General features: G+C 35.5%; 1 protein-coding gene across 3 annotated transcripts in view; it reads right to left on the bottom strand.

Moving 5' to 3' along the window:
* TOX (thymocyte selection associated high mobility group box) overlaps positions 1 to 22,432 on the bottom strand; it is a 295,083-nt gene that overhangs the window by 186,646 nt on the left and 86,005 nt on the right. The window lies entirely within an intron of this gene.

The following is a 22,432-nucleotide window of genomic DNA, read 5'->3' as shown; positions in this document are numbered from 1 at the left end:
TAAGAATGCAGGCATATAATAAAATGAACTGTCAATATTTTAAAATATCTTCTAACCATTTAATATGTACATATTACCAGTTGAATGAAAATTATAGTGCTTTTCTTTTGTTTTATAAGTAAAAAGACAGTAAATAAGCAGTAAGATAAATATTATGAAATAGTCTTTCTTACCGGGAATGCATCAGTCATGAACATTAAGTTGTTTTGTGGCAGAATGAATGCACTATAAGTTAAAGTCAACTAAAGCCATTTCTTGATGTTCTTAAATTGTTGGAAATGGTGTCTCAAATGAATGGGGAGAATTACATAGATGTCTACAAATGCTGACAAGAAAGTTTCCATTTCCTCACATGTAAGCCTGTGTTTTATTGTGTTTTCGAATTTTTAATTTGAGGCTTCTGAGCTAATTACATTTTCATAAAACTGACCTGTGCTTTCATCTTCTCTAAAGAATAAATGGCTCTGATACATTTTAAATAAAAATCAAACTAACCTTCAAAATATTTTTACACATTTACACTTTTTCATGAAAATACCGGGGTGCCAAAAAAATGTATACACATGACTTATATTCATCTTTCATTATTGGTATATATTGAGTTTACAATTGTAATAGTTTTTTCATTTCTTAAAATGTGTATACATTTTTTTGGCACCCTCTGTAGTTACATTACACTATTAGTTACTATGAGTTACTAGGTAACAAAAAATTATTCTATGATTTCAATATTTAAAAAAAATAACAATTTGCATGGTTATTATTTTCAATGCCTTTTTTTCTATTTGGTCACTATATTTATCTATAAGTTATATTCATTGTAATGTGTTTTTTTTCCAGATCTAATTGAAGAAAATATTGTGCTACCATGACTTGTCAGCTATGAAGTTTTTTATATCCTACTTTTACTCTCTTCTTACCTGAGCCTGAACTATGTCCAAAGATCTATTAGCAATGGGATTTAATGAGTGGCAAGAGGAAGAGGGCGCTTACAGTCGTTAGTTCAGAATTCATGACCATTATGGAAAAGTACAACACAAGATTTTTTTCAACAGTGAAAGGCAGAAAAAAGATTAAAAAAATGAATGAATAAAATGTTCGGGTTTTCGGATGTTAAATGATTGAAACAGTTTCTATTTAAATGCAAATTTGACTTTTTAAAAGATGGGACTACCAGTAACTGCACCCTAAATGGTAAAATGAAAATCAATTTGAAATATGGGATGAATAAAGGATATGTGGACTTTCCGGGAATAATTTTTTATTATGAAAACCCTGATGCATTTTCCTTTGCTCAATCCATCTTAGACTTTGGACAGCCATGTCTGGGATGAAATGCAAACATTTTTTAATTTGTTTAAGCACAAACATCGTTGGCTCACTAGAAGCTTCCTTGTTCATTCAAATCAGATTTCACAAAATAATGATCAACAGTATGATGTATGTAAAATACAAGACCAAAAATAAGAGTTTAACTGCAGCATTATAATGACCAATCGTCACTATGTGTTTTTTATGATGTTGGGGAAATCACTTTTAAGAAATGGAAATCACTACATTCTATTGATTCAAGAACAGAATCTTCAGACATAAGTCAGCAGAGTTGACACTTTCAAATACATAAAATGTGACATCTGCTCTTACAAATGCACTATACAGGCTGTAAATCATCAAAGAGAAAAACAGTTCAATGTCATTTCAGCCACTGTAAGCTATGGTTTATAACTGAGAGATAAAAATAGTCATACTGTCTCTGTGACATCTAAACCACTTTTCTATTGCAGTAGTCTGTGTTCTAATTTATCTTTGTGGTTGAATAACACACAATCAATTGTAAGCAACTAGTGTAGTTTGATTCCAGTCAATTGCAATTTTCTATAGCTTTATCTTTTTCCCCATTGAGGTGACTTTTAGTAATATCCACAACACACTATCTCAATTTCGGGGGTTGGTTAAGTATGTCAAGCTTCTAGTCATCATTCTAAGGGCTAACATATGGGACTAATCCATACATGAAACATATTTTAAATAAAATAGAGTCATTAACACTTGTATGCATTATAATAAAGACCTATAATTCAATGGAAAAAAGAAATTTTTATTAGGCTTAAAATAAGACCGGAAAGTGCATGGTCTTTGTATAAGATTCCTAGTTCCACCACTTATTAACTATGAAAATTCAAGCAAATTATTTAACCTCTATGGGAATCAGGTAATTCACCTGAAAAAAAATGGGATATAGATTCCTATCTTTTAGGGGCAGTTTTAAAGATTAAGTGAGACAATGTAAATACCTAATACAGTGCTTGAAATATAGGCTAGACAACAGAGTAAATAGTAAAAACTATTATTATTAATGCTAGGTTTTTTTTTTATTACAGTCAATGTTGGTATAATAAAACAGAACACTTTTTGTGGATATATTAAATAGCAATGTTTGTTCACTTATTCCAGCATTGAAAGAAAACCAACATAGTAGCCTACACCTGGAATATGTGTGATTATATTTTGATTTTAGTTGTTAAATAATGCTAATATTTAAATACTTTTAGAAATGCACTTTGTGTAATCTTAACATGAAAATAGCGTAAGTGGTTATTAAAAATTCTATAATGAAAATGATTACAGTAAGTATTACAACCTAAGTACCATGTGTTTAAACATATTGAATAGAGCTAAAAGGAAGATAATACTTTCTATAAATTCATAACAATTGCTGGCAAATGGGGTCCTATACAAGTTAATTAGGATTTTATCACATTTTTGTACTTCTTAAATAATAACATTAACAAACTGGAAAAATAAGAATTATCACAGTAAAATATAGCTAAATAGTTTTACAGTAGAATTTGCTGCAAAACAGTTATACATCACCAAATTTCAATGAATTTTTAAAATAATGAGCGTAAAATAATGAGGAAAGACCTGCTAATCAAGCTGGTTTCTAGAATGACAGAGATTGGTCACTGACAACCTTCCTGGAATTGAAACACAGTGTCTTTTATTTCTCTCCACAGTACTGCAGTGAAGCTCAAAGCCCAATCTCGTGGTATCCACCAGCCCCTTGGCTAATGTTGAAAGGAAACTGCTGTCCTGGGTGGATTTAAAGCTATTAGTTTAGCAGTTCTGATGCATTTTCTTTCACAAATCTTTTTATTAGGAAAGCAGCACACCCCAGGGTGTGTGCTTGTCAGACCATTATAGGCACAGCCTTTGGCTGCCCTCCATGCCTCAGTTTGCCAAATGTACATACAGTTATTGTCTAAAGCACTCCCTGTCATATGCTGTTGCTTAAGAGACATTTTGCATGGATTCCAGACCTTCTAATGTTCTAATAAGCAGGCAATGCATTCCACTTTCATTTGTCAGGAATCAAACAGTCTCTGAGCATTCATGTTTTAGATGGTGTCTGGGCTGCTTTTATTTAATGAAAGAAAACATTTCACATATAACTCCTAAGCTGCTAGGCTTTACACACATATGTGGGAATATACACTACGAGATTCCTGAGAAAGAAGAAAAGAAATAGTTTCAGAAAAATCGGACGTTGTTTCACACAACTCACTAGGTCCTATACTGGCTTTTGTTAATAAAGCAATCCTGCAATCCTCTGCCCTGATGGATGTACGTCCTCCATTGGAAAAGTAATTGCTTTGTTATTGTGATGGACGTTTTGAAGGAAAGGAGAGGTGAGGAAGAGAAAAAGGTGTAATTAGGTATATGCTCATATCTTTTTAATCTGAGTCCTGTAATTTGATCCCCATTGTAAAGGACTGCTAGATCGCAAACTTATCAAGTACAGGTGTCACTTCTTTCCTATTCTTTATATTTCTCCCAAAGGACTTAATGTGTATGTCACCCTCTAGTAACATTCATTAAATATTGACTTAATACCAGCAACCTTCTTTAAACATAATATTTAACTTAAGCCACAGGTACTCCACTGGCTTTTACGTACTTCTTGAGACACTAATTTTAAATAATTAATTGTAATAAGTTAACTAAAATTTAGAATGAACATGATCCTTTTGTGTATAGAACTCCAGATAAAAAAAAAAAATAACTCTTGGAGAAAAGAAAACTCCATATAATTGCAGGTATTTTAGCTGGGTCTTCCAAAGCTTAAGTGCCAGTTCCTCCATGAAGTCTCCTTACTAGTAAATCCAGAATGCACAGATTTCTTTTTGTTCACTTTCATTAGGCATAATGCTGAATACACATTTGCTGATGGACTGAATTATATTGGAACTGGGCCGCAACCTCCTGGACTAGAAGGTTCAGAAAAGCGAAAAGGCCCTTAGAAAACCACCCTGTGCCTGACAGTCGTGCGTTTGCCAGCCCCATGCATTCTCCCGGTGCCCACAGAACAAACCACTACTTCCCAAGTGTTCTCAGAGCTGTAATCACCACTGCTCTGCTGGAAAGTATGGAGTTGTCCTAATCTTTTTTTCAATTATTCAACCTTTTTTATTATATGCTGTCATTTGATACAGTTCAATGAAGTACTTTCTTGAAAAATTAATTTAACCTACTGGAAATGTGTCTAAAATTGCTAGAGAAAAAGAGAAGTAGTACAAATAAACAGCAGTGTATGAACTTTTCAGGAGAAGGCAGTATGTCTAACTTTTTATGTAGCACATGGCAGCTGTATGCTGGTTACTAGAGCTTAAGAACAGAACACCCGAAAGTGTATAAACTAAGGACCTATGTTTCAGGGATCTGAAATGTTCAGTTGGGGATAGAAATCAATGAACTCGATTTCAATAATGATATCTGATTAATGTAACTTATTTACTACTAAAACACAGTTTCAGAAGGAAGGAAATCTATTGATGCATAAACAATGGAATCTCCTCCAATTCTTTCTGGAATACTGTGCAAATATAAAAAAATAGATAATAAATAAAAAATTTTTGGCAAACTTGATTAATCATTCTGTCCATGAAATTGCATCATATACTGATGTTATTTAAATATTATCAAAAGATATTAAACTATATGGGTAATAACAATGCTGACATATGGGATAATAGCCTCTTGGGAAGTTTGTCTAAGAAATTGGAACGTTCTCCATTATAGCACGGATATCCTGTGAGAAAAGATTTCTTTTTTAAGAAGACCCTAGTTACTTTAAATTTGGCATGACTTTTTCCATGCTTATATTTTACCTGCTTCACTTCCAGTGAACTTAAATTTGAATTCATGATTCTTTGGACATTCAAAATAAAGAAAGCATATTACACTTTTTTTTTCATTTTTATAGATTAAATTATTTCTTCTTACTCTTCTCAGTGTCTTTTGCCAAATGAAAACAGCTTTAATTGGAGTGGTTTTCATTTTCTCAGGTCAACTGGTAAAAGACTGGTTAAATTATTTGTGCATTTGTTTGAATGAGAGGATTATGCTATATCCAGATTTACAAGTTATCTTAATTACCCATATTTTGAGGCTAATTTATTGGTAGAATGAAATATCTTGAAACCGTACAGGTGTAAATTTCTGCTTGTGTGACAAGATTATTAATGGATAAATAAGAAACAGTGGGAGTTCCACTGAATGTACCTACCTTTTAATAAGGGGAAAAAAAAAATCTGTGCTCACTCAAACCATGCCCCATCAGAGAGGCTGTGGGGCTGCCCGTTTGTTATTACCTGCTAAGCCTTCCCTGAGCCTTGAAAGGAGAGTGGCCCCCATGGCAGACCACGTCAAGGTTACCTCTCCTTCATCTGAAGGCAGGTCCTTCTATACACAAACACATTTCTGCTGACCAAGAGTCATTGCACTAGAAATCACATGAGATTTAGTGATCAGTCATAAGTCCTGCAGAGTTCAATGGGAACGAAACATTCAAAGAGAAGTCTCTCAGTGTGATGGCCTCCTCAAGGCAGGAAAATTTCTCATGGTGGCTGTTGGGTGACATTTTCCCCTGGAAAACTCATGGACAAATCACCCTGTCAAACTATAAGAATGGCCTCAAATGTGGCCATCAATAAGTTAATATCTTAACAGAATTTGATACATTACAAATATTCAGTTAACTTGGTTTAAAGCTATAAACAATGCTTTTTGTTAGGGAGCACAAAGGGAGGAATGGAATCAGGAAGATTTCAGGGGATAATACACTCCAGTTCTTTCTTTTGGCTTAAATTTTGTTTTGTTTTTCTTCCCTCCCTCCCTTCCTCTTTCTTTCTCCCTTCCTTCCTTCCTCTCTTCTCTCTTTCCTTCCTTCCTTTCTCCCCCTCCTTGTTCCCTCCCTCCCTCTCTCTTCCTCTGTTCTTTAGTTCTTTCCTTTCTTCCTTCCTCCTTCTCTTCCTCCTTCCTTTCTTCATTCATTCTTTCCTTCCTTCTTTTCCTTATTCTTTCTTTCTTAATGAGTACAACCCCCCAGGAACATCCATTCTCGTGTCCCATCTTGTATTCTCCTGGTTCTCCGATCTCTTTTCTTTTCCATCCCTTTCTCTCTTCCACACTCTACTTGTTTCTTTTTCTTCACTCCTCCATAAGGTAGAGGATTTTCTTTTAGACCCCTCTCTTTTCCACCACAAGCTTGGGTCACTATTTCAGAGTCATCAAATAAAAAGTGAGCAACTCCTAGTGCTGTAGCTTCTGCTGCCATTTAATCTCACCTGCAACATTGCAATAGCAAGGTGAGATGTGAAATAATCAAGAAATATGCAAATGAAATATTATTAGAACATCCAACCAGCTGTCAGTGATTTGTAATCCAGTTTGGAATAAACATGGAAGAAGAATTGGAAGTTTCCTTTAAATTTGGAGTTTTGTTTGAATTGGAAGATTGGGGAGGTACAGAACTTCCATCAAAATTATACTCTTGACTTTAAAAATGATCTCTAAGTTTATCGCTAAGTTACAAAATCCTGTAGAATTTATGAGTATTGGCTCTAGAGCTTGGCCTGGGTTTACTTTTGAGTTCTTCCACTTAAGTAATCATGAAAACTTGGGCTCGTTACTTAAAATCTGAAAGCCTAAGTTTTCTCATAGATAAGATGGTAATTAATCAAAATATTATTGCAAATATTAAATGTCATAGTACAAATACAACACTTAGTAAGTTGCCTTATACATAAAAAGCACATCACGAACGTTAGCAATTATCATGACCATTATTATTACATTTTATAAAGAGACTGTCAAGGAAGAATTTAAAAATTGGAAAAGGCAGTTGAAGTACGAGCTGTTGACAAGATGATATTAAAATATTGCATATAATTTTAAGAATGAAGAGGTCAACCAAAATTGAAATGCAAAATTTGCCAAGGTTTTATTTACAATAACCCACCATAGTCACACTGGATTCCACTACAGTGCAATGAGTTTTGATAGGACTGTGATCCCAGCTGACAAGTGTGTGAGACTATGAAACCCATTTGACTTTTCTGACTCTGGGTCCTCACCGCCCTCTTCAACACAACTGGGATAATAATGCCGACCACATAGCGTTACTGTAAAGATCAACCATAATAATGTATTTAACAATGCTTTATCATGAGCCTATGCTATCATCCCCATCCGCTGTTACAACGCCTATTAAAAAACAAATGGGAGTTAAGTGAAAGGATCATTAGGGGTTTTGACTAAGGATCATTGTGCATGTCATCTCCGTTGGACTCCTGGTAAAGTCCAGGTGGCTGGAATGTGTGCCAATTTGCATAACTGAATCATAATCTTAACAGTCGTTATAGTAAGAAAGGGTGTTCTCATTACTGCTTTCTGAAATGAAATAAAGCCAGCACCTCTAGGAAAAGAAGTTGCCTGGATAAAGAAAGCACTCATGGAAAACCATGAAGCTAATTTCAGATATATTGTATTTTAGATCTCTTTTCACTTGGCTCATGGAACATGTCAGGATGGACAATTACACATAATTTATCTAAAGAACATAAAGATGCAGGTAGTAAGTGGACATTATTTAACAAAAGCCAATATAACAAAGAGACCAAGGATTAGCCTGCCACCAATGTGATTTCAATCCATCAAAAACTCTTTCTCTTGGAGGAAATCCTATTTATTTCTATTCTATCTCCTCAGCACAATGAGCAGCTTTTCCTGTGGAATCCCTACTCCCCAAGAAGCAGCCTCAACCAGGAAAGTCTGCTGAAAACAACTTTGAGTCACCCAGCAGGAACTACCACCCCAGGCACGAGCTCTCTCTCTAACTGAAAAGCTCTAAGGAAGGGAGAAAGAAGGATTTTTGTTTATGTTTTTTTGTTGTTATTATTTTGCTTTTTGTTTTTTTAGAGCTTAAGCTTTCTAGATGTGGCAGTCTCCGTTGGCAAAACTCAGTAAAATCTTTTTCAAGTGTCCTGAAATCTCTGTATTTGTTCATCACATTTTTCTTTCAAACTAGGCTAACTTTGGGCTGCAGGGTAAATACCCCTTTCACTCATTTTCTGAAACTTTGATCAAGGTATTTAAACTCTCCCCTCATCTCTTATCAATTTCCTAATTGCTACGACGAGGACGACGATGATGATGCCACCTCTCTTTTGGGTTTACTTGAAGATTATGTGAGATTACATGTGAAAGCTCTTATCCTGTTGCCTGGCACATAATAACTCAAACACCTTACCTTCTCTCCTGCCACCTCTGCTCTGGGTCCTACAGTACCTGCTTTCTCTTGTAAACAGAGATTCAACATGCAACCCAATACTGCTCCTTAAAGAAACACATTCTCTGCATATGGTGGGGACAAAAAAGCTACAAGAGGAATTCATTAAATGTCAAGGTGAGGTTTGACACACAAATTTAAGGGGGAAGGAACTCAATTCCAATGTGGCCTGATTATAAAAAGTTTGAATCATTCCTGAATCAAGCAAAGCCACCTTGGTGTCACTGGACCTTCCTCCTCCCTGTGACCCTGGCCTCTTCTCAACAAAATGCAATCAGCCTTTTGTTTCTTTAGTGTAGCTACAGGATAAATGCATAAATGACCTACAATCCTACTCTAAAGATTAGGAATTTAATGGTGAATTAAACCAATAACCAATCTGACATTTGGATTAACGACAATGGGTGAACCTTTGATTATTAGTAGTTTAGAACCAGAGTTGGATCCTATGTTTGGGGAAGGGATGGGGGTAACTGATGGAATGAGCATTTCAGCAATAAATTTGGGGCATACTGGAAATATTGGAAGGGGGCATTAGGGAGAAGGAACTGGGCAAGGTAGTGGGATATTTAAGGTACGTGATTTAAGAGATGTTGTCCTTCACCCCCCCACAAACGGACAGGCACCCATGAGAACTTGACCTGGGCTGACAAGAAGCTTCCAACTCAAAGCACAGACCTCCCATGGAATAACATTTTTTCTTGGAAAACTAATTAATATCCCATCTAAAGCCAGAATCAGGATATTGTTTTCATTCTGGAAAAGAGTCCTGGAAGTATGACTAATGGAATAAAATTAGGAAATTAATTCATATTAATTTTATCTTTCATTAATAAAATAGCAATCATGGTCAAAGCCCATTTTTTAAAGAATTATCTTTTTGCAAATACCTCACTTTCTATTTGAACTCAAAAACGATTGAATCATAGGGACGTAAGGGAGCTTACTGTCTCTCAGCATCATACAGAAGGAAATGGAGACACAGAGAGTGAAATGACTAGTCCGTGCGCTCAGCTGGCAGGCAGAAACCAGCAGAGACCTCTCTTTCCCAGGCAGCGTGCTCCTGCTGTACCCACATCTGTTCCCACAGGTTAAAACATACCCTAAAATAAACTGAGTCAGGAAATACTCTGGTGATGAATAAATTAAACTTGTGGTTAATACCATGACATACAGGCCTTTGTAATATGCCGGCAACCTATTCCTGTTGGTGCTTGAAGCTTACAACTAACAGCTCATGGTTACATATTCCTTCATGCAACTGTGGGTAGAGCAATATTTTCTCAATTCTAGGATATCTGGCCGGCCATGAGGTGAGATTATCCCATACCATAGACTTGCTCTTCTTTATGTGGATAGTATACCCCCTGCTCGCAGGACGATGTTCCCTTCCTGGAGTTTAGAGTCTAACAGAACTGTTAGCAATAGCCAGTGTTGGACTTTGTCATGCGGGCCTACTATCAAATACACAATGGACTCCGGCCATAAGCCGTAATTAGGAAGTTTCAGATTTTGTTCAAGAAATCATTCCATAATCTTAAATTCTGTAAGTCTTAAATTCTAACTCTCAGATAGGCTTGCATGAGGCATAACTATTCATGTGCTGAGCACATTCTGCCCTTAGTTTTTCCCATCTGAACTTAACTGTGACTAGACACACTTTTTTATTTAATTCAATTTAGTTAAGCAGATTGAGCAAGAAAAATGAAGTCATGTTTTTTCCTTCTGTTTACTTTTCATTAGAAAGTTAAGAAGCATTTTATAAAATAACTGTGCCTCTCTTCTGAGAGTTAGTATAATATTAAAACACCTTGCCAAGTCCTGTAGGAATCTTTTTCTAAAACCCATTATCCCAAAGTGAGTCGTGCCGTGAGCTACATGGTTTTATGATAGGGGTGGTAGAGAGAGGAAGGAAATTGTCATTGTTTTAGAAAAGAAACCGTAGTTATTCAGCATACTTAGAGAGTGCTATTTATTATTAATGTATAAAATTATTATTGTATATTGAAAACAAGACTTTTATACAATGGTGAAGTTGACAATACGTAATTATTCTGTGGGGTATATAAGAAATTAATAAATGAGTTCAGAAAAAAATGATAAGAGTAGCTAAAACTTTGCTTCACAAAAGTTCCTTTAAATCTAGATGCTATCAAAAGGTTAATATGGCACGCCTCCTTGTAACATCGCCAAATTCATTTTCTCTTTCATCACTGGTCATTTGAAAATTTCCTGTCATCTATTTTCATACTGAGAGTTGAGATTGTTTTTAATTCCCCAAGTCTCTGGAAGGGAGGAGGAATCAAGCCTATGTTGATATGTGGTATCTACATGGTAGCTGGAACTGGAAACACTTCCTATCACCAGACAAAGCAATCCAAATTCAAGCCACTGTTTTGTTAAAACTTGTGAAGAGGAGATAGAAAAATATACTGAGAGAAATGCTGATGACCTGCTCAAAGCCTAAACATCTTTATTGCAAGGACAGTGACAAATTGAGAGCAGTTAAGAGTCATCTGGAGTATCAAAATTTCATTCCACTACTGTATTTATTTTTAGCATTGATTATTATTCATTGGGTACCCCTAGAATAATGGTGGTGTGAATTATGCATAGCAGAATGGAATGGGGGAATGGTGTTTATAAGTCTAAATTTACAAACACCAGAGAAATTAGTAATTCTGCAGTTATCAAAGGAAACAGGTCTAATTAAAGAAATAACTGCTACAAAACCATATGCAAGTCCAACCACAAAAAAGACAATTCAAGTTTAATGAATGCCTTTAATATTAATTACAGAATTCTTAACAATACGTTGGGACAGCTCTCTTGGAGAATTCAGCTTACTGTTTAACAGTTTCTGACTAATTTTATTAACCTGTACATCTGAGAGGATCAACCCCCTCTGGGTTTAATTAGAAGAAAATTCAATTTAAATCTAAATGTCAACAGTGGTTACTAATTATGGCAGGGCCCTGGACGGGACAGCAAGCCTGTAATCAGGCAGTTCCCTGGTAACAATTAACACTTTCTTTCTGAGTTATGAGTGCATTAGGATATTTTAAAATAAATACGATTCAGCACAGGACACTGCTAATATCATGAGCCCCTACTGCTAGGTGCAGACATGCAGAAGAGGATGCCAAATTAAATTACAGAGATTTCTCAAACATATAGCTGAATAATAAGCAGCTACAAAACTAGGTCAGGGTCGAAAAGCTAGAGCTGAATGCCCCTCCCCCAACATGCAAAATAAATATACCCACTATCTCTGAATAGAAATCATTCTTTTGTTATGCCCTTTGTCAAGAATACATTATTGCAAAATGATATTTATTTCCACAATCTTCACAGCTGTGAGCACGACTGAATTAATCTTTCTAGAACTGATTTCATTTGCAATTTCATGATTACGATTATAAAATGTAAATGTATTACTTAAAAAAGAAATGATTATAGAAGACATAGATAAAAAAAGACAGTTCTTTATCTATTGGTTTGCTTTGCTCAATACTAATGAAATAAATAGCTGACTAACCCTGAAATAAAAACAAACAGTATAAAAATGATTGCAAAAATGTGAAATGAAAGCTAGGAAGACAATAAAAAATCAACTCTTTTAATGTAACACATACAGTGGTTAGGTGGCTCAAAGAAGTACTAGGACATGCAAATTTTTTCATGGTGAAGCTAAGCTTTAATGGTTTAGTCATTTGAGATTGTTCTATTGCTTCCATTCTTTAAATGTTAGCATTAAAGATAATACAGAAAATACTTGGGTACAACTTCTTTTTTTTTTTCTTTTCAGCTTTCAGTTTTATGCTCTTAAAAGGTAATCTCTTAACAGCCCATTTTCAGACTATTTAATATTGATGACCTAAATAACAAATTAGTTTAAAGAAATCCATATTTATAAGACTTCAATTTTTAGTGGAATTCAATCACTAAATTGGTCTCCTCTTCTTGAAATATATTGCTTCTCATAATCAATAGTTAAGCCCCTACTATGTGCAAAGAATTACTGGATGCCAGGGTATACACAAGAATTCAAAGACAAACATCACGGGTTCAATTATTGCAGGTTATAAATAACAAAGTCAGGGTTTTTTGTGTTTTGTGGTTTTTTTTTTGTAATAACCAGGGCAAAATAAACCATTTATTTTATGCAGTAACTTCACTTACATAACTCACTTTCCCCCTAAACTAGAGCAATCCATTTTTTAAAGATATCAATTTAATTTTTCCAATTTAAAATTGCAACTCATAAATACAGTAAAGCATACTTAGTATACACTGCATTAAACATATTCAAGTATCAAATGCCTATTTCCAGAAAGACCACTGATGATAACTGTGGCTCAACTGAAAAATGAATGTCAATAGATGGTCCTATATGCACTTATGCTCATAATAGTCGCAATTGCATCTTTAAATAAATATTAACATGTAAAACTGCTATTTATCACATCAACTCAAGCAACAGAGATCACGTTTCTATACCAGGAATGCACTGGTTAGCTTTCAGCATTTGCTTACAATCACAAAGCAAAACGCAGGCACTGTCAGAAGACATTTATTGTATTCAACTGAATCCAAACTAGCTGCAGAGGAAAAGGCCATTTAAGCTTATGTGACAAAATAAGCTATGTGTATATGAATAAATTATTTTTTACTGTATGATTCCTACCCATTTGCTTTACTTGTCTAAGATTCTGAGTTTTCAATAAAATATCTCTACTTATGACTTTTATAGCTTTGTAGCGTGTGAGTCTGGCAGAGCTTTCGGTTCATGCTCCCAATCCAAATATTATCTATCACCTCGTCTAGCATGAAGGTTAATAACTCTTGGCTGAAGATGTCTGTATTGCTTCTTTACTGTTCACAGCCATAGACACTTCCACTGGCATGGGAGGCGTCCTTCCTCCTTGAAGAGTCCACATTTCACCTCTGGGAGGCATGATGCCTCCACCAGGCTGCTACTGACAGTAGCCCAGCTTTCACCAAGCAATTACAGGGCTGGGATTATTACATTCTGCAAGGAAACCTTTAGTCGGCTGTAATAAACATATGCCGCTTGGCGTTGTCTTGTTGCTTAGGAATTCCGTGTTTAAATGAAATTTGGAGAGGCCAATCCTACGGAAATCATGCCTTGATTTTCTTTTTCCTCTCTGTCTTTCTCTCCTTTTTTCCCTACCTCCCTTTCTCCCTCCCTCCATCCCTCCCTCTCTTCCTCCTGTCCTCCTCCTTCTTCTCTTCCTTCCTTCCTTCCTTCCTTCCTTCCTTCCTTCCTTCCTTCCTTCCTTCCTTCCTTCCTCCCTTCCCTTCCTTCTTCTTTTCTTTAAGTAGCATTATGCATCTGAGAAATTTTCACTAACGCCTTCAGCTTTCTCCAATATCTCTCATATTCCATGTTTACATGAAATTTGAAAGATGCCATGACTATGTAAATTGTGCTTTGATTTGATTTCCTTCCTTCCTTCCTTCCTTCCTTCCTTCCTTCCTTCCTTCCTTCCTTCCTTCCTCCCTTCCCTTCCTTCTTCTTTTCTTTAAGTAGCATTATGCATCTGAGAAATTTTCACTAACGCCTTCAGCTTTCTCCAATATCTCTCATATTCCATGTTTACATGAAATTTGAAAGATGCCATGACTATGTAAATTGTGCTTTGATTTGATTTCCTTCCTTCCTTCCTTCCTTCCTTCCTTCCTTCCTTCCTTCCTTCCTTCCTTCCTTTTCTTCCTCTTTCTTTAAATAGCATCAGGCCTCAGAGATTTTCACTAACTCTCCGCTCCCTCCGATATTTTTCAAAATGCTCCCTGAGGCACCCCATCACCCCCGAGGGGAGACAGGGTAACTAACAAGTGTATCTCGCTGGTTAATTATAAAGCTTGGAGGTCTGTTTTAAACTAGTAGTTAATGACTCGTTTGTCCTTTGCTGAGGACAACTTGAGATAATTTCCATAGACATTCCATTATTAGACACCTGTTAGGTGCTGGATATCTCAGAAGAAACATGTTCTTTAAAAGGAAGTCAAAGGACTAAATAAGAACATTGAGATTAAGTACACGATACACTATATATATATATAATAAGATATGTTTCTTTCACACCAGTTTTAAACTAATTTACCAGGTAATATTATTCTGAATATTGCATTACAATCTCAGAACAGGTGTTTAGAGCTATTTTCCTACACTTTTAAATGTTAACTCTTTGTCCCTGCTTAACTGAAGCTTTAGCTCAGATCTTTTGATAACAAAACGGAAGTTCTAAAACCACAGCTCAATAATAAGGTGAATGGAAAAACAGTTGGTTTCCGTCTCTCTCAACTGCTTACCTTTATGTGTTCAAGTCAAAAAGAGAAAGAGAGAGTGTATGTTCTCCACTGTACCAACAACCACAATGGCAAACGATAAATACAAAGCACTGTTTTGTACTCCCTATTGTCATAAGTCTTTTTTTTATCTTAAGAAAAATCTAATTTTGATTTTAATTTAGGGCCATAAGTGTCAAGCAAAGACTGAGTGGATTCATAATGCCACACTGTTCAACAAAATATCTTCAACCATTGAAACGGTAAAAATGGAAGGAAATTAAGTTTTATTTTATATCTGATGGCATATTATGGTAGTTTCACAGCAACTTCTCAGGGAAGCAGGCTTGATCATTCTGTGGACAAGGGACCAGGTAAGAAAGGAACTATCCTGTGGCCAAAGTGGGTGTGCGATTGGCATCAGGGAATTAGGAAAGTGCTGAGGAATTGCTCCCCCTGTCCGTCCCCCTACTTGGTGCCCTGGCCTTTGGGTTTAGTGATTCAGAGGGACCTCATGTTTAATTTTAGAATCAGGAAAATTCTAGACTAGCATTCCCTAAAGTGGGTTCCACAGTACGATTGTAGGTTACACTTAAATAGGTTTAATAAATTGGGAACTGCCAGTTTAAAGGAAGGTCAATGAGCTACCTTATTGCAAGATTTCCCAAGGGTTCTGAGTCATGAAAAGGATTCTAAATCCGTATATTCCAGGTGCTTTTCCCAACTCTTCACTTCAAAGGTAGCCCTGAATGACTTTAGTCCTGCCAAGGGAGTCCAGAACCTAGTCTGAATGGAGGCTTACCGTGGTTTCCCCAGGGTGAGCTCAGCAACTGTGGACCAGAAAGTTCTGTGTTTTCCCCCTTATTTGTCATAGGTAATGCCTTTCTTGCTTTCTCCAACATTCAAAATTCACTTGCTTTCTTTAATACTCAAAATTTAAACATTATAGTATGGTTTGTAAAACTGTGAGATAATTACATAATCTAGAAAAAGGATATACAATAGATCAATAACCACAGTATTCTTCAAGGTATCATGTTTTAAACATGCATTGTTAAACAAGATTGTTTTAGTCTCAGCACTAAAGCAAGGTTATTAGCAAACATCTAAGTGGAACAAAAAACTCTACAACCCTGATCTTTTGAAAATAATTATAGAACTTTTAATGTCCCACCAGGCACAGAGGGGAAAAGAATGCAGCAGAGAACCAGTAGCATAATGGAAATAGACAGAAATAGGACAGTCATTCTACTTTTCACACAGCAGACATGAACTACTGTTGAAAGTTGAAGAGAATACAAAAATGATCGCCGAACCAAAAATGAAATTTTCATTTGTGTCTCAATTGAAAAAATATTAAGAAAATGTTTTTATGTAAAAAAAGATTGTAATTTAATTTGGTTACTCTTGTCTTTTCACATACATACAATTGTTTAGATCAACTGATGCATGTACACACTCTTATGGTGTGTGTGTGTGTGTGTTTGACTACATAAAATAGAATGAGAGTATGCACAATATATGTTTTTCTGCTCTGGAATCATTATAGATTATCATTTTACTAAATAATCAGTGTATTTAATGTCCTACAATTTGGTTATCTAATACTTATAAGTTGACTTGCTTTGCAAAATATTCTTTTAATGAACCTTGGCTGTATCTCAGCAATGTGTCATATTTCTCTCTGCAAGTTTCAAAATTAAACAAATACACTTACAAAACAACTGCATGGCACATAGTAGGCACTCACTTTGTAAAGTGATTGAATAAATGAATGAATGCATATCTTACCTATGAGTCATTTCTAAGTGGTAGTTTTTACCCTTAGCTCACAAGACAGTGCTAAGAGTTCTGCAAAGGCGCTTCAAGGACTAGCTTTCAAGAGCAATGGCTTATTTCGTTCCTAAACTATGGGCTTCCGCTCAAATTTTCATTTATAGGAAAGGACACACAATTTTTGCTCTTAATGTAAAAGCTGTGTGTCCCATTCAAGGACCTTCACAATTTGGTACCACCCCATTTTCCAATCCTTTTTCCTTATATTTCACCTGGGACAAGCTGAACTGTTTGTCATTCCAGGACTTCCACCTCCCTCATAAGACTTGTGTGTTCCTTCCTGCTTTCTTTTTCCTCTCTGCCTATGTAAACTCTCTCGACTTTCTTGGCCCAGCTGTGAGTCAATGTTTCTACATGGCTTCCATGCCATGCCCCCAGTTGAGATGCATAAATATGTGTTAAATTAATATGACAGAGTATTAAAGATATAGTTCCTGAAAATCCCTAAAATGCCAAACACATGAAAAGGCATCGACTAGTTCCATCATCTAATGTCTTACAATTTCTCTTTAAGTTTCATCTGAAAGTGTGACCATATCCTTCATAATACTTTTGATAATTATCCACTCTACTTTAAAGACATATTTGTAGGATATGGTTTAGGTGGCATTAATTATTCCTCTATACAAAGGCAGTTTCCTTTTATTAAAAGAAAAGAGTAAATTTATTAACTTTAATTTCTCTGAACAAATGTAACAACAGAAAATATATCTAAAGTCTTGCAACAGGAATGATTCATCCTGAAGATTTCTTTCTTTCTTTTTTCTGTCTGTTAAAAAACTGTGAAGTAAGGGGGGTGGGGGGTGGGAGATGAGGGTAAGGGGGATCAAATATATGGTGATGGAAGGAGAACTGACTCTGGGTGGTGAACACACAATGGGATTTATAGATGATGTAATACAGAATTGTACACCTGAAATCTATGTAATTTTACTAACAATTGTCATCCCAATAAACTTAAAAAATAAATTAAAAAAAACAAAACAAAAACAAAACAACAACAACAACAAAAAAAAACACTGTGAAGTCAAAGTGGTCCTGTGCGTAATAGCTCCTGATGGAGGGCGGGTGGTTCCAGAGAGAAATGGAGTGTAAGATTCCTTGGTAGCTAATACACAGCTATTGTCCCTGAAAACACTGCCATCTGTTGTCAGCAAAGAAAGGTCACTTCTGAAATCTTGCCAGGCAATAATAGGTTTTCTACCAGTGAAGAAAAATGTATCTGAGACAGTTTCTTAACTGAGTAGGTGATCATCCTACCAGAGAGAAAGGTCTCTATGGGAACTATAATTTGGAAGATGTCCAAAGTACAAAAATAGATTGGTTTTCTCAAATAATGAAATAGTTATTTAAAACAGGGTGACTCTGTCCCAGGCAGCTCTTAATAATTACCATATACTGGTCTGTTATTTTCATTTTCTTTCAAATATATTCAGAGAGTCAAAATCATGATTAAAATTCCAACCATCACACTTGGGTTAATACTATCTTTTTCTTAACTTTTCCTCAAACTTTCCATTAAATTTTATTAGGTGATAAGTGCTACAACATTCCCTATGGCTCCATTGTAGAAGAGGAAGGAGAAAAATCACCAAAATCATCATCTAGTCACTCTGTATGGAATGGATATGTAACATGTTATTTTCTGTTACAAAGTAATTCACATCTTCTAAGGGATCATTACAGAAGCTATGTGTCACTTATCCACCCTCTGAAGCTTCACCATTATTAATTAGGAAATTTAAGTTGCATCCCAGATTAAATGGAGAAGGTGTTTATGAGCCATCATTATATCAATTTAGATTCTCTAACTAAATTAGACTGAATATTTTAACTATGACTTACAAACTCTAATCATACAGTGAATCAGAGTTAAACTTAAGTTTAGCAAGTTTAGTGAATTTCATTGGTATGTTCCCAGTCCTGAAACTTAGCCATTTTCAATTGTCACCCACAGTGATCTCACTAATGGAGGGGGCAGATCAATATAAAAAAATCCAACAAAAGACTCTACACCACAGGTACTATGCTTTGGCTTTACATACAGTCCTTTAATCCACACAACTATATGGAGTTGGCTTTCTAGACCCCATTCACAAACGCAGAAATGAGAGAAGTTATATATCTTCCCTAATTTCACATGGCCAGTAACAGCAAAGTCACTGTTGCATCCAACTCCTCAGTCATTGCTTTTTTCTTTACATTGCATCACTTCCATATGGGTTTCCAAATTGTGTAAGGTTGTGTTTCAGTGTGCGTGGTGATTGATTTGCTTTTCCCCAAACTATTTCTGCTTCTTGAAATACAGCAAATGGTAAACACATGGTGAGTGAAGGCATCAGCTAAGAGTCTACGTGGAAGCAGATCACTAGCATGGGATTTAAAAAGGATGACTAATGACTCACAAAGTAGAAGTAAATAGGTGAGCCATCAGGGTTAGGTGTGAAGGGTCAGCAAGCATGAGGACTGCTTGCAGTGGCCTTGACTGTTGCCTCACTTGCCCAGAAGGACACTGCCTGAGGCCTGACAGCAAAGCCCAGCTCGCGGTGGGGTTTGGAATTAAGACCTTGGCTACTCTAGTAGTCAGAGGGGGACGGTGAAAAGCATTTATGAAAAGCATGCACACCATTCCCAAAGGATGGGAAACTGGTTACTATTACGAGCTCAAACTCTTTTCACTGACAATTACGTGTAAATTATGAAAATCTCAGTGGTGTAGACTGCACTCTGCCATTTTTGAAGTTCACCCTAATGATATTGGGTAAACGTGCTTTGAGATCCCATCTGGCTGAGAAATGGAAGGCCTTTGAGAAAACTTTTGAGCCCATAGATTAGCTTCTGTGTATCCAATGCATTTTATACCATTTTGAGAATAATTTATGAAACTTGTTCAGTACACAGTTAATGCCTTACCTATACTGTGATAATCCATAATCTTATCAGTGTGGTGGGAATCCTTCATATTTCATATGAGACTACCTGAATAGATGTTGCCAATATAAATCATTTTAACGGGACGCTGTGACTCTGGTGTTTAATATTTGAGAATCAAGTAACAGATTAAAAAATACTTGAGTGTCTCATCTAGTCAGTCCTTTAATTTTATAGTTGGAGAAATCCACCCAAGGAAGTTAAGGGATTTACTCAAAGTCCCACCACCACTTAGTCACAGACCTCATCCAGTCCATGGCTCTTTCCAATACATTCCAAATAAAGGACCCTATTATATTTTCACAGGTGAGAAGTTCTGACTGTCATAATACCAGTCCATAAGGTCACTAAGATTTATTTTCTTGGCTTAAAGACTATTGCTAAACACCAAACCCAACTTATTAGCTTCTCTGCATCTTACTTTCTTCAACCATATAACAGGAATAATAATATTGAATAATATGGAATGTGTTGTACTCAATAAACGGGGTATCCTCCTTGCAATAAAGCATCACACTGTAAAGTGATGATGGCCATTCTGTTGATCACAAGAGCTTGGGCTTGAAAAACAAATAAATAAATGAAGCGTGTTTGAACTCATGGAACTACTATCTTCCAGCTAAGTTGTGGGAAAATCGGAGCGAATCCCACATCGTGCATATGAAAGAAAAGAGTTTATAGTTTTTGCTCTCATCAAGAGAATATTTTAGATCACAATAGATAATGAAACGAATAAGCAATAACAATGAAAAAAGGAAAAAGATGAACAGCTGTCCGGAAACTGCTGGGGAGTGGCCTTTGTCTGCCTTGCTCTTCTGTACCCCTTAGGGTCTCTTCCACAGAGTTACAAACCTCTTGAGCGGAAGACCCATACCTCTTAGTTAACACAGCATCTGATGTACGAGAACCATTGAGTAAATGCTAATTGATATTAAGAGATAAGATGTCTGGATAGCTGTCTTTCACTATTAACTCAGAAAGAACCTATGTTTTAAAGCATTTTGACAGTTTTGGTTGTAAATACTTCTAAAACGAACTACTGTGTTTCCCCAAAAATAAGACCTAGCCGGACAATCAGCTCTGATGTGTCTTTTGGAGCAAAAATTAATATAAGACCCGGCTTTATTTTACTATAAGACCCAGTATAATATAATATAATATAATATAATATAATGTAATGTAATGTAATGTAATGTAATGTAATGTAATATAATGTAATATAATGTAATATATAATATAATGTAATATAACATATATTAATACAATATAATATAATACTGGGTATAATATAATATAATACCGGCTATAATATAATATAATATAATATAATATAATATAATATATATAATATAATATATATAAGACCAGGTCTTATATTAATTTTTGCTCCAAAAGATGCATTAGAGCTGATTTTCCGGCTAGGTCTTATTTTTGGGGAAACATGGTATGTAATCACCACTGTATTAAAAAGCTTACTTAGCATGGTGTTTTTTCTTGATAAATCAGAATGCTTATTGGAACATAAATTACTAGAATCTGCCATAAAAAGATGATATTCTCAGGGGCTACTAAATATGTGCTTGGTGTTGTATAAATGGCTATAAGTCTTTATGCTTCTTAAGTTCTTAGGAGACGGTAGTTTTAAAAGTTTTTCAGGATCCTACATACCTAGCAGGTTGTCACATTTTTGTTGTCAGCTATAGGCCTGACACCAGTAACCAACATCCCTTTTCATAATTTGCTGCTTCTAAATGCAGTAGTCTAGGAAATCTTATCACCAAACCAGCTCGATCGTGTATAGAATATGAGTTTCAGTTAATCTTGATTATATCTCTTCTGGCGGCTACTGTTTGAAAACTAACTTCTATGTATGTGTTTAATGTTATTACTCCCCTCAAAAATAACCATGTTTAAGCTCTAGCAAAATGGGGGTGTTATTATTCCATGCAATCTAGAGTAACAACAACATGTCCAAAGACACATTATGTTTTCAAAATAAAAATATTGAAGTGCCTACATATTTCAAAACAAGTCAAATTTGACCAAGGTTTTAATTAATGGGACTACTAAAGATAATATTAAAGTGTTTTTTCATATGAACTATATTAGCAGAAAATGATAGTAGCCATTGAAATTCCGTTATATTTTAAGTTCTATCAGCAGACTACTACCATTCTGAAATTGCACAGACACAAAGATAGGATTTTATCTTCATAGTCTTTGATATTAAAAGATACTACTAGTGGCAAGAAGTTTCAGCAACATGATTTTTAGTGACAGTTCAAAAAATTTTAAACAATATAATTCCTAGTGATATTTCAAAAAAATTCAATACGTGATAGAGGGGAAAATACACTTGGCTTGGACTTGGAGGACCCAGGACCCAGCCCTGCCGGTCCCTGGTATTACAGCTTTGGGCAAGTCACTCAGTATCTATCTGTAAGATTAGCATTTTGGCCAGATGATCGTGAAGATCTCTCCCAGGATGAAACTACCTGATTCCATTTACTTTATACTATTGCTTAAGTGAGATTTCATTTGTGTGTGTGTGTGTGTGTGTGTGTGTGTGTGTGTGCGTGTGTGTGTGTGTAGGGGGGTTATCAAAAACAAAAAACGAATAGTGATATTATCCAGTCAATAAAATCACCAGCTATGTGTTTAATTTAATTCACTAGATCATCATTAATCACCTACTGTATATCCAGCCTAAGACGACTGAGGCCC

Source organism: Rhinolophus sinicus, chromosome 7, assembly GCF_057876585.1.
Source record: "Rhinolophus sinicus isolate RSI-liver-muscle chromosome 7, RSI-T2T, whole genome shotgun sequence".
Lineage (NCBI taxonomy): Eukaryota > Metazoa > Chordata > Mammalia > Chiroptera > Rhinolophidae > Rhinolophus > Rhinolophus sinicus.
This window is presented reverse-complemented; position numbering and strand designations above follow the sequence as displayed.